We start from the raw sequence: 8,710 nt of genomic DNA on the forward strand, positions 1-8,710 counted from the left end.
ACCACTACTCATGCCTTACCTTGTTCCAGGAAGACCAAAGCCCCTTCTGCTCTGTAGAGTTGGCTAGTTGCAGTAACGCTTGTCTTGACTCCTTGTCCCCTACCAACTCCCTCTACTGTCCTACCCAGCTGACAAGGTTGAGAGGCTCACGTCTGCTCATCAGGGCTTCATTGCTCTTCCAAGCCAGCTCCAGCTATACGTGGATAGCTCTTCTGATTTCATTTTTGAGTCAACCACAGCATGCCGGTCCTGGAAGACAAGTTAACCGTTTCAATTCAGTTGGTTACAACACCAATAGGGGAAACCCAGATGTGTCTACACTAACAAAAATAGCCTGGTGTTTTCTACATTAAACAAACATGAGAAGCTGTAGAGGGTCAGAAATCTTTCCTCTAGATATTTTTAAATCTTCACTGCTCAGCTGTCCCTGATCCCAAGCAATAAGTTATATGTTAAAATCACCAGCAGCCTTCAGAAGCACCATAGGCCAATATTTAGGAGGTAATTTACTGACCTGAAAAGCTGCCATAAAGTACAGACATGAAATCAAATATTCCATAGCCTAGAGTAATTCTGGCCACATTCTTCAGGTACCAAACTTGGACTAACAGAATTAAAAGTGGTCATATACGCTGTTTAAAAGCATGTGAGGTGTCCTTAGAGAGGCTAAAATCCACAGCAGAAGTGACAGTCATGCAGAGATAACTGTGGCAAGTGCTGATACAACCTCAGAGGCTCCTGGGGCCGGGGTCCAGAGGCAGCCCGGCAGCAGCGTTGCTGCCCAGCCTATTTCTTGGGCTCTTCTAGTGCAAACTCTTCTATCCCACGTGGAACCACATTGCTGTGCTCTGCAACCATACCCTCCGTGCCTTTCCAATGGTAAAAGGAGATAAAAAGCTTCACTTTCCTATCTTGCATATCCAGTAAGAACACACAGGAGATCCTTGGCGCTTGGATAGCATTCAGCCCCACACCGGTTTGTGCAGAGAAACAGCATGTGACAGAGTCAGTTACACTGATGCTGATATCAAGGATAGGAAACACCCTGTTCAGCATTTTGAGTAATAAAATACCTATGCACCTTTTCAAGGAAGCTTTATTACCCCATGTGCTAATTCAGTTAGCAAGAGGAAAAGAAAAATAATCAGGCTACCCTCCAAACGCCCACCTCATGCCTCTTTGTACCTTGTGCCCAAATACCATTACCCTGGAAATATCCCGATTCTCCTGTGGTGCATTAAATGCTTGTTAAGGGTAGGTGCATAAACCAAAATCCCTCTTTCAGCTGGAATAATTTTTATGGTCATAAGTCTGCCTATAAAAACCATAACAAGGTGAATTGCCCAGGCACCCACCTACCCCACCACCGCTTGCAGATGAAAGCAGAAATTTAGGTATCTACCCACTGCTTTGTGTACCTGCCTCATATAATTCCAGAACTATTTGAAGGGCTGAAGATGAGAGGCTGGGTTTAATAAAGGCCCCTTCTGCAAATGCGTAAAGATACAATCAATTCTTTCACTGAACCCAACAAAAGGATTTTTTCTGAAACTTTTAAAAGATTGTGCTAGTGTTAACAACTACAGACCTAGGACAAAGAGAAGTTCAGCTTATAAAATGAAACTTCTGAAGATACACAATGCCAATGCTATTTAAGTGAAGAATGATTCATCTAAAAACTCTTAGATATTTGTCTCATCCTTCATCTCCCTTCACATGTCACAGCTGAACCCAGCTGGCAGCGGAGCCCCACACAGCTGCTCGCTCACTGCCCTGGTGGGATGGGGGAGAGGGTTGGAAGCATAAAAGTGAAAGAACTTGTGGGTTGAGACAGAGTTTAACAGGTAAAGCAAAAGCCACGCACACAACCAAAGCAAACCAGGGGATTCGTTCCCCCTCTGCACCGGCGGGCAGGCACAGCCACCCCCAGGAGGGCAGGGCTCCAGCACGGGTAACCGTGACTGGGGAAGGCAAACGCCATCACGGCCGACGTGCCCCCTTCCTCCTCCTTCCCCAGCTCTACCCGCTGAGCATGGCGCCATACGGTACGGAATGTCCCTTTGGCCAGCCGGGGTCAGCTGTCCCGGCCGTGCCCCCTCCCAGCTGCTGGTGCCCCCCAGCCTGCTCGCTGCTGGGGGGTGAGGGGCAGACACGGCCTCGGCTCTGGGTCAGCGCTGCTCAGCAGCCACCGGCACCTCCCTGAGCCACCAGCGCTGGCTCCAGCACAGATCCAGAACATGGCCTCGAACTGGCCACTGGGAAGAAAACTAACTCTAGCCCAGCCAAAACCAGCACAGCACACAAAACCATCAGGCCAGAATCTGGTACTCTAAATCAAGGCTAGCTGAAAGAGAAAGCCATTTTTGTTTGGCTGTGGAAAAAATGAAGCAAGGGAAAATGAAGAGAAAATGACACACACAGAAACCCCCAAACTCCACAATCACTGAAGTCCAAAGCCTTTTACAGTCTCCATCACTCCTCTATCCAGAAAAAAACAGATAGCTTCTCTGGGTCTTTGCTGCAGTTCTCTGATAAAAACAGTGTCTGTTTACCACAGCACGAAGGGCTCAGAATATTCTGCTGGAAGCCTGCGCGCGGCACAAGTCAAGGCAGAGTGGTTCAGGGATGCTTCACCAGAGCAGTTCCTTGCACGGGCTATCCCAGGCGCTGTCAGCAAGGTAACCTCTGCTTGCCCTTCAGCGCAGAGATAACCGTCCCTTTCCAGCCAGTAGTACCAGGCCAAGGTCCAGACAGCAGTAGCACTTGAACCCTGCTTGAGTTTGTAAGCCCTGCTAGATTGCCGATGTTGAGTGGGAAGGCCACAGGGAGCACAGAGTTCAAACACCCGGAATCGGCCAGGACATGGCTGGCTCTGATCCGGGGCTTGCACCCTGTAAACTTTCCATGCTCTTGGCCTCGCCATAATTTCTGTTCGACCAGCCCCAGCATATATCTCAACTACTCGAGGCTAGTCTATGCCAATGTGCATTTATTAGCACAGGTGGAGGTAAATTCATGAGGTGCATAATCCATATCGCAAGATAAATACATTTTATCTCCATCATATTAAGAATGCTGAGTCACTCTTGCAGTGTTCTCCTTCAAGGCTTCTGCTTGCTAGAAGCAAATGCAAGAGCATGTCCTCAGGACATAAGTAATTAAAGAGATTGGTCGCTTGAACATTTGACTTCCAGATGAAATATTGTACACATTCAGCAGGATCGTTTCTGATAGAAATGGGTTATTGTTACAAAAAAACTGGACTTTATACCACTACACAAATAAAACAGTGTTCCAGAGCAGTTCCCCTCACCGTAGAAAGAAATATAACTGTCCTTGTGCTTTATGACAGAGAAGTGAATTACTCTGCTAGGCCTGACCATAAATATGAGCCTTTACAGAAATAATTTTTCTGCTCAAAGATCATGGGATAAAAGCCCACAGGCCTTGCAAGTGTGTGTATTTAGGAGCTAAAGGGCAAATTTGGGAGCTGAATGTCCGATGTCATTAAAAATTAATCTTTCTAACAGTTTCTTCCACACAAAGGTAACATTCGGGTAGTCGACTTTTACAAATTCAGAACAGTTACAGTCTCAGTCCAAGCCTTTTCCTGCCTTACAAGCTGGAATTTAGACACCTAATGTTTGTTGACATCTGCAATTATAAGCCCCCAAATCCATTTGCAATATTTGTCCTTATCTTTACCTAATTTGCTATAGCACTCTTAAAGACTCATAGAAATAGCAATAAGGAACTCAAAACTCAGAGATATTTGTGGTACACCTTTCTGACTGTCTTTGATTACAGCTTCTGGCTGCTGTAAATGCCAAAAAACCTTGTGAAGGTGCCCCAGTGCCTAACATGTCCAAGAACCTGCTACTCTACTGCTGCCTGTTTTTAATATATACATAAAAAAAATAAAAGATGTATACCTTATACACTGGTAGGGCTGTGTGGTTATACTACTGCCTTTGTACAAAAAGGCAGCTTTTTTGTAATTAAAAACAGCTTTGTGACTGGAGAACCTAACCAGGCTGAAGCAGCACTCAACAGCCTTAGTCAAGGACTTCCATGTCTACATCCCTCACTCCGCAGAAGGTTGCCCTGCCCCCTACAGATTGTTGGTACACCAGAAAGAAATTTGAAAGTCCTGTCAACACCACCTGTACTTGTGCCACAGGAGCCATGAATGGTAGCTTGGCTTCATAACACGTCTAGTCCATAAGCGTTCTCACGGAGTCATTTTACACTCCTGTGCTATTCTAACGCAGAGCCAGCATTTTAGGTACTGAGTGTTCATGAGTGTTTTCTCAATTGCTACCTAGTCCTGTGGAAACCACCACAGGCCTAAGATTTCTACAGGTGGCTACATGCAGAACCATCAGCTTGCTGACGGTGCCAAGGAGATGTGCAACAGCCACCTCCTTCATGGTCCCAACAGGATGACTCCCCATCTTTTGGGGTTTGGTTTGGGGCTGGATTTTTTTTTTTTTGGTGTATTGGTGGCTCTTTTTGTTTGTTTGTTTTCATTTTGGGTGGTTTTTTTACTGGTGGTGCTTGATCTGGGACACATGTCCCTAATGCTCTTCCCAAAAGACTAACAGGAAAAAAAGCAGCCACCACCTGCCTGTTACACCAGCAGCTCCTAAATTCAGCAGTCTAAATTCACATCTCTCTTCTGCTTAGAGCTTCTGAGCCAGCCTTTGGCTGGAGATGCTGAGGCTAGCTCACAGTAAGATCAAGTCCCTGGCACAGCACTGCCACCTCACATCTTCATGGAAGTGACAATCCGCACGCACGCAGTATTGCCATGCAGTGTATAGACTGTGCCTGTTGTAGGTTGTACCAGAGCTGCCTGTCACTAGGCTGGAGAGTCTCAGCATCACATCGCACTAACCCTCACCTTGTTCACCTCTCCAACAGCTTCCCATGCCAAGTGGTGGCTCCTCTCTCAGCTGCCTAACTTCCCTTCCTTTGCACAGAGGTGTTCAAATGCCTGAAGCTAGGCAGTGTAATGATAAAACCTGTGGTGCTTCTGCTTTCTTTCCAGAACAGGAATTCTGCTGCTCAAGGCAAAGCAAAACAGGTGGGGGTTTTGCTATATTAAACATGGTACTGCCTCACAAATTTGTGTTAACCATAATGTAGCGTTTGTCAACTAAGTTTGTTTCTGCAATCCAGTATACTTCCAGCATACATTTTTAGTGAAAAGAATTTCAGGTAATAGATAACAGATTATGATCCTCCAGCATGTCAAGACCTTTGCTACAGTAATATTTTCTGCACATTTATCTTGGCGTGCAATTTGTTTGCAGCAATGTCAGTAAGTGACTATCTGAGCCTCAGATGGTTTGGTCAGAACCTGGCCTAATCTCTCTTTGTAACAAAGTACTTCTGGCCATTTACTCATATCATGGTTATCCAGCAGTTTTCCTAGCCTGCTGGTGAGCTCTCTTGTCAGCTATCAGCCCTGCACCCAATCCATCCAGAGCTCCACCCAAGCAGAGCATGTCTAAACTAGGTTTTAAAGACTGCTTTGCAATCTCGGTTAAGGCTCACACCCATTTCAATCCATTGGAGAAGCCAGAACTCCCTCTTAACCACTTCCCAGCTGAGAAAGCCACATCCTTTTCAGCATTTTATCACACCATAATGCTGCAAGGCTGGTTCAAATTCCATTGATTTTTATGGACTTACAGAGCCATAGGTGACACTGATTTTTTTCAGATCCCCTCTTCTGGCACAGCATGAGCTAGATCTGCTGGGAATAGGCTAGGCCAGTTTTAAGCTGGTGATCAGGAGCAGAGACAACAGGGAACCAAGGAACAGACACTGGCCTGCATTAGGGTGCTTGTGCATGGAATTTCCTCACGGCTTTCCGCATTCAGGTCCCTCTCTCCCATGTTTCCCTCTCCTACAGGGGCAAGCACTGTTGAGGGGTGGATGCTGATGGAACAAGTGCGAACACACAAGGCCAAGGGCAGGACCAGGCATGTGGCCTCCTTGGGTCTCATACAGCTGGCCTTAGCCCACCGATCCCTCTGCAGAGCCCTCCTGCCCTCCAGCAGATCAACATTCCCACCCAAGCTGGCATCATCTACAGACTTACTGAGGGTGCACTCGATCCCCTCCCAGAAGGTATTTAACAGACGTGTAAACACGGTGCTCAGGGACACAGTTTTGTGGTGGACTCGGCAGTGTTAGATTTACAGCTGGACTCAATGGTCTTAAAGGTCTTTTCCAGCCTAAATGATTCTATGATTCTCCATCCATCCCCAGCTAACACTTTCAGCACCTCAATTCCTCCAACATTGTTTTAGGTAAGTTGTCTGTATTGTATAGTGATGGTTAGCCACATTTTATGACTTTTCCCCACAACCAAAAGTACAAGCTTTCTTCAAAGAGACAAGCATTCTGCTCTGCATATAGGAGCACCAAAAGCACAAAATCTGAGCCATCCCTCCTAAAGCATTATAGCAATAACGAGCAATAAGTACACATAGATACTTATTGCCTTAAATTTTTTTCTTTTCTCTCCAACAGACAGGATAAAGTCTTAACGAATGTTTATCTACCATGTGCACTACACAGCTAGAAAAGTAAGTTTTAACTGTACATAAAACCTTCACAGGAGTAAGCTTATGACTAGGAAAGAAAAAGAAAAAATAACACTCCTGCAACAAAAAATATCCTCAATGAATACACCTTTCAAAACATCACTGGTGGGCCCAAGAAAAAAATATCATCCCTTCCCCCAAAATCTCCTCTGGTTAAAGAAAATACCCACTTTGAAAAGAAATCTTATTCCCCTCTGCTACAGTACAATGAATCCAGAACTACTAACCAGTACCAAATGATAAAACCCAAAATAACTCCTTATAAAACAGTTTGTCTTAGACTATGTGTCTCAAGACTATCCTTACTTACCATGAGCTCATCTTCAGACACTGAAATACATAGCAATTTCTGGCTCATACCCTTAAACCAGAAGGTGACTGCCATAGCAAGGTGGTGGTGGGTTTTGTTTTTTTTTTTCTTCAGTCACTTTTCAGCTGTTTTAAATTACTTCCTTTCACTTTAAAGCATCACCAGCTGTGCCCCAGGAGCCCTCATTTAGCTATTGGAGATGCTTCATCTCTTTAGGGAAGTTTTTTTTCATAATTTCTAAGCTAAAAATCTGTTTGAAGCTTTTTGGGGAAAAAATTCCCTAGCACATCTGAAATAGTGTTCATTTGTAACCCAATAGGTATTCAGTAACATTTTGAGTGTTATTATTTTTCTTCCCTACTTCATTTGCTTGCTTGCATGTGTGGAAATGCATGTGGTTATTTAAAAAAATATTACATGCTGGTGATATCTTACGTAGCACCAGTTATCCTACTCATCATTTGCAGACCTAAGACTAAGAAATGCCTACAGTACAATGTGCACATCCAGGCACAGGCATACTTCTAAAATTGTGCCCCTACAGAGGCCAATGTCAATGCCTGTTCCTGAGGTGAACGAGGCACCTGGCCCAGGTGAAGCAATATTAAATTCTTCTGGGGTTTGCATCTAGAAGAACTGCCAGGACATGTCAACAGATGGTGCTGAAATGGCCGTTTCTACTGGTCAGGTGGGAAATCCATTCTCAGCACTGTGATACTTCCCATTAACCATAGTCTGCTTTGTTGAAGGTGCTGCATGTATGCTGAAGGAATTCTGCCATCCAGTCTCCCTTGCCATCTTCTACAAGGTTGCTAAACCTTTTAAATGCTAAATTTGATGTGAAAGAGCAAAGTGTTCACTTTTCTGGTGAGGAACAAAGCATTTTGCAAAACTGATCTTTTTGCAAAAATGATACTTTGGCTTCAATCTGCTCCTGAGCAAAACAGGGGGGGAGGCCCCCCTGAGCTGCCTTTATGTGCTGCCCAGTGCCTGAGCCAGCCCCGAGTCCTGGTGGCCGAACCCCCAGGAACCAGGTTGTTCCCAGGACCCAACAGCCCCACCATGCTGGTGAATGGGGACTGCTCCAGGAGAATGTACCTGGCTGTTGCGTCCTGTCCTGTCTCCCGAGTCTTCGCTGCCCTACAAATGCCCTCACACACAACAGGGGTTATGTTCTGCCTTCATAGATGCTCCAACCAAGAGATCCTTCCAGCTCTCATCAGGTCGGGTTTTTGACCCAGAACAGCTTCTGCAGTGTTATCTGTAGTGTCCCTGTAGTAAGATTTCATTGACCGAATAAAATCTCTCATTAATTACTCTTATTCAAAAACTGCCCTGTGGTGTGTCTTGAAACAGATTATTAATTAAGAGTGTCAATGGCTGAGTAATCGTAGCTTCAAACATTCCTCCCAGTACAGCATGGCAGGTCTTCCCCTGCAAGGACTGCTGTGCAACAAGCTGATACCGTGTGAGAAAGCCCCAAAGCTTTACACTGAGCTGCAGTGTGCTGTAACTCATCCCTGTCACCTGTTACACATGGCTGAGGCATCTTAATAGCTTTAGAAGTTGCCTCTCAAGGCTTATACCTCTTTGACTCACATCCAAGAGGAGCAGCTGAGTATGGTGTGGGAACAAGTTAGTTTCACTAACAGGAGAGGACTGTTCATGCTGTTAGTTGTCACAGGACAACCAGTCACAACTATAGAACAGTCGCAGCTGGGAACCAGACCTCTCATTCTCTAGAGGACCTAATGATGACCTTTAATGAAGCACGCAATTAATC

The sequence above is a fragment of the Falco peregrinus genome, chromosome 2 (assembly GCF_023634155.1).
Source record: "Falco peregrinus isolate bFalPer1 chromosome 2, bFalPer1.pri, whole genome shotgun sequence".
Classification (NCBI taxonomy): domain Eukaryota; kingdom Metazoa; phylum Chordata; class Aves; order Falconiformes; family Falconidae; genus Falco; species Falco peregrinus.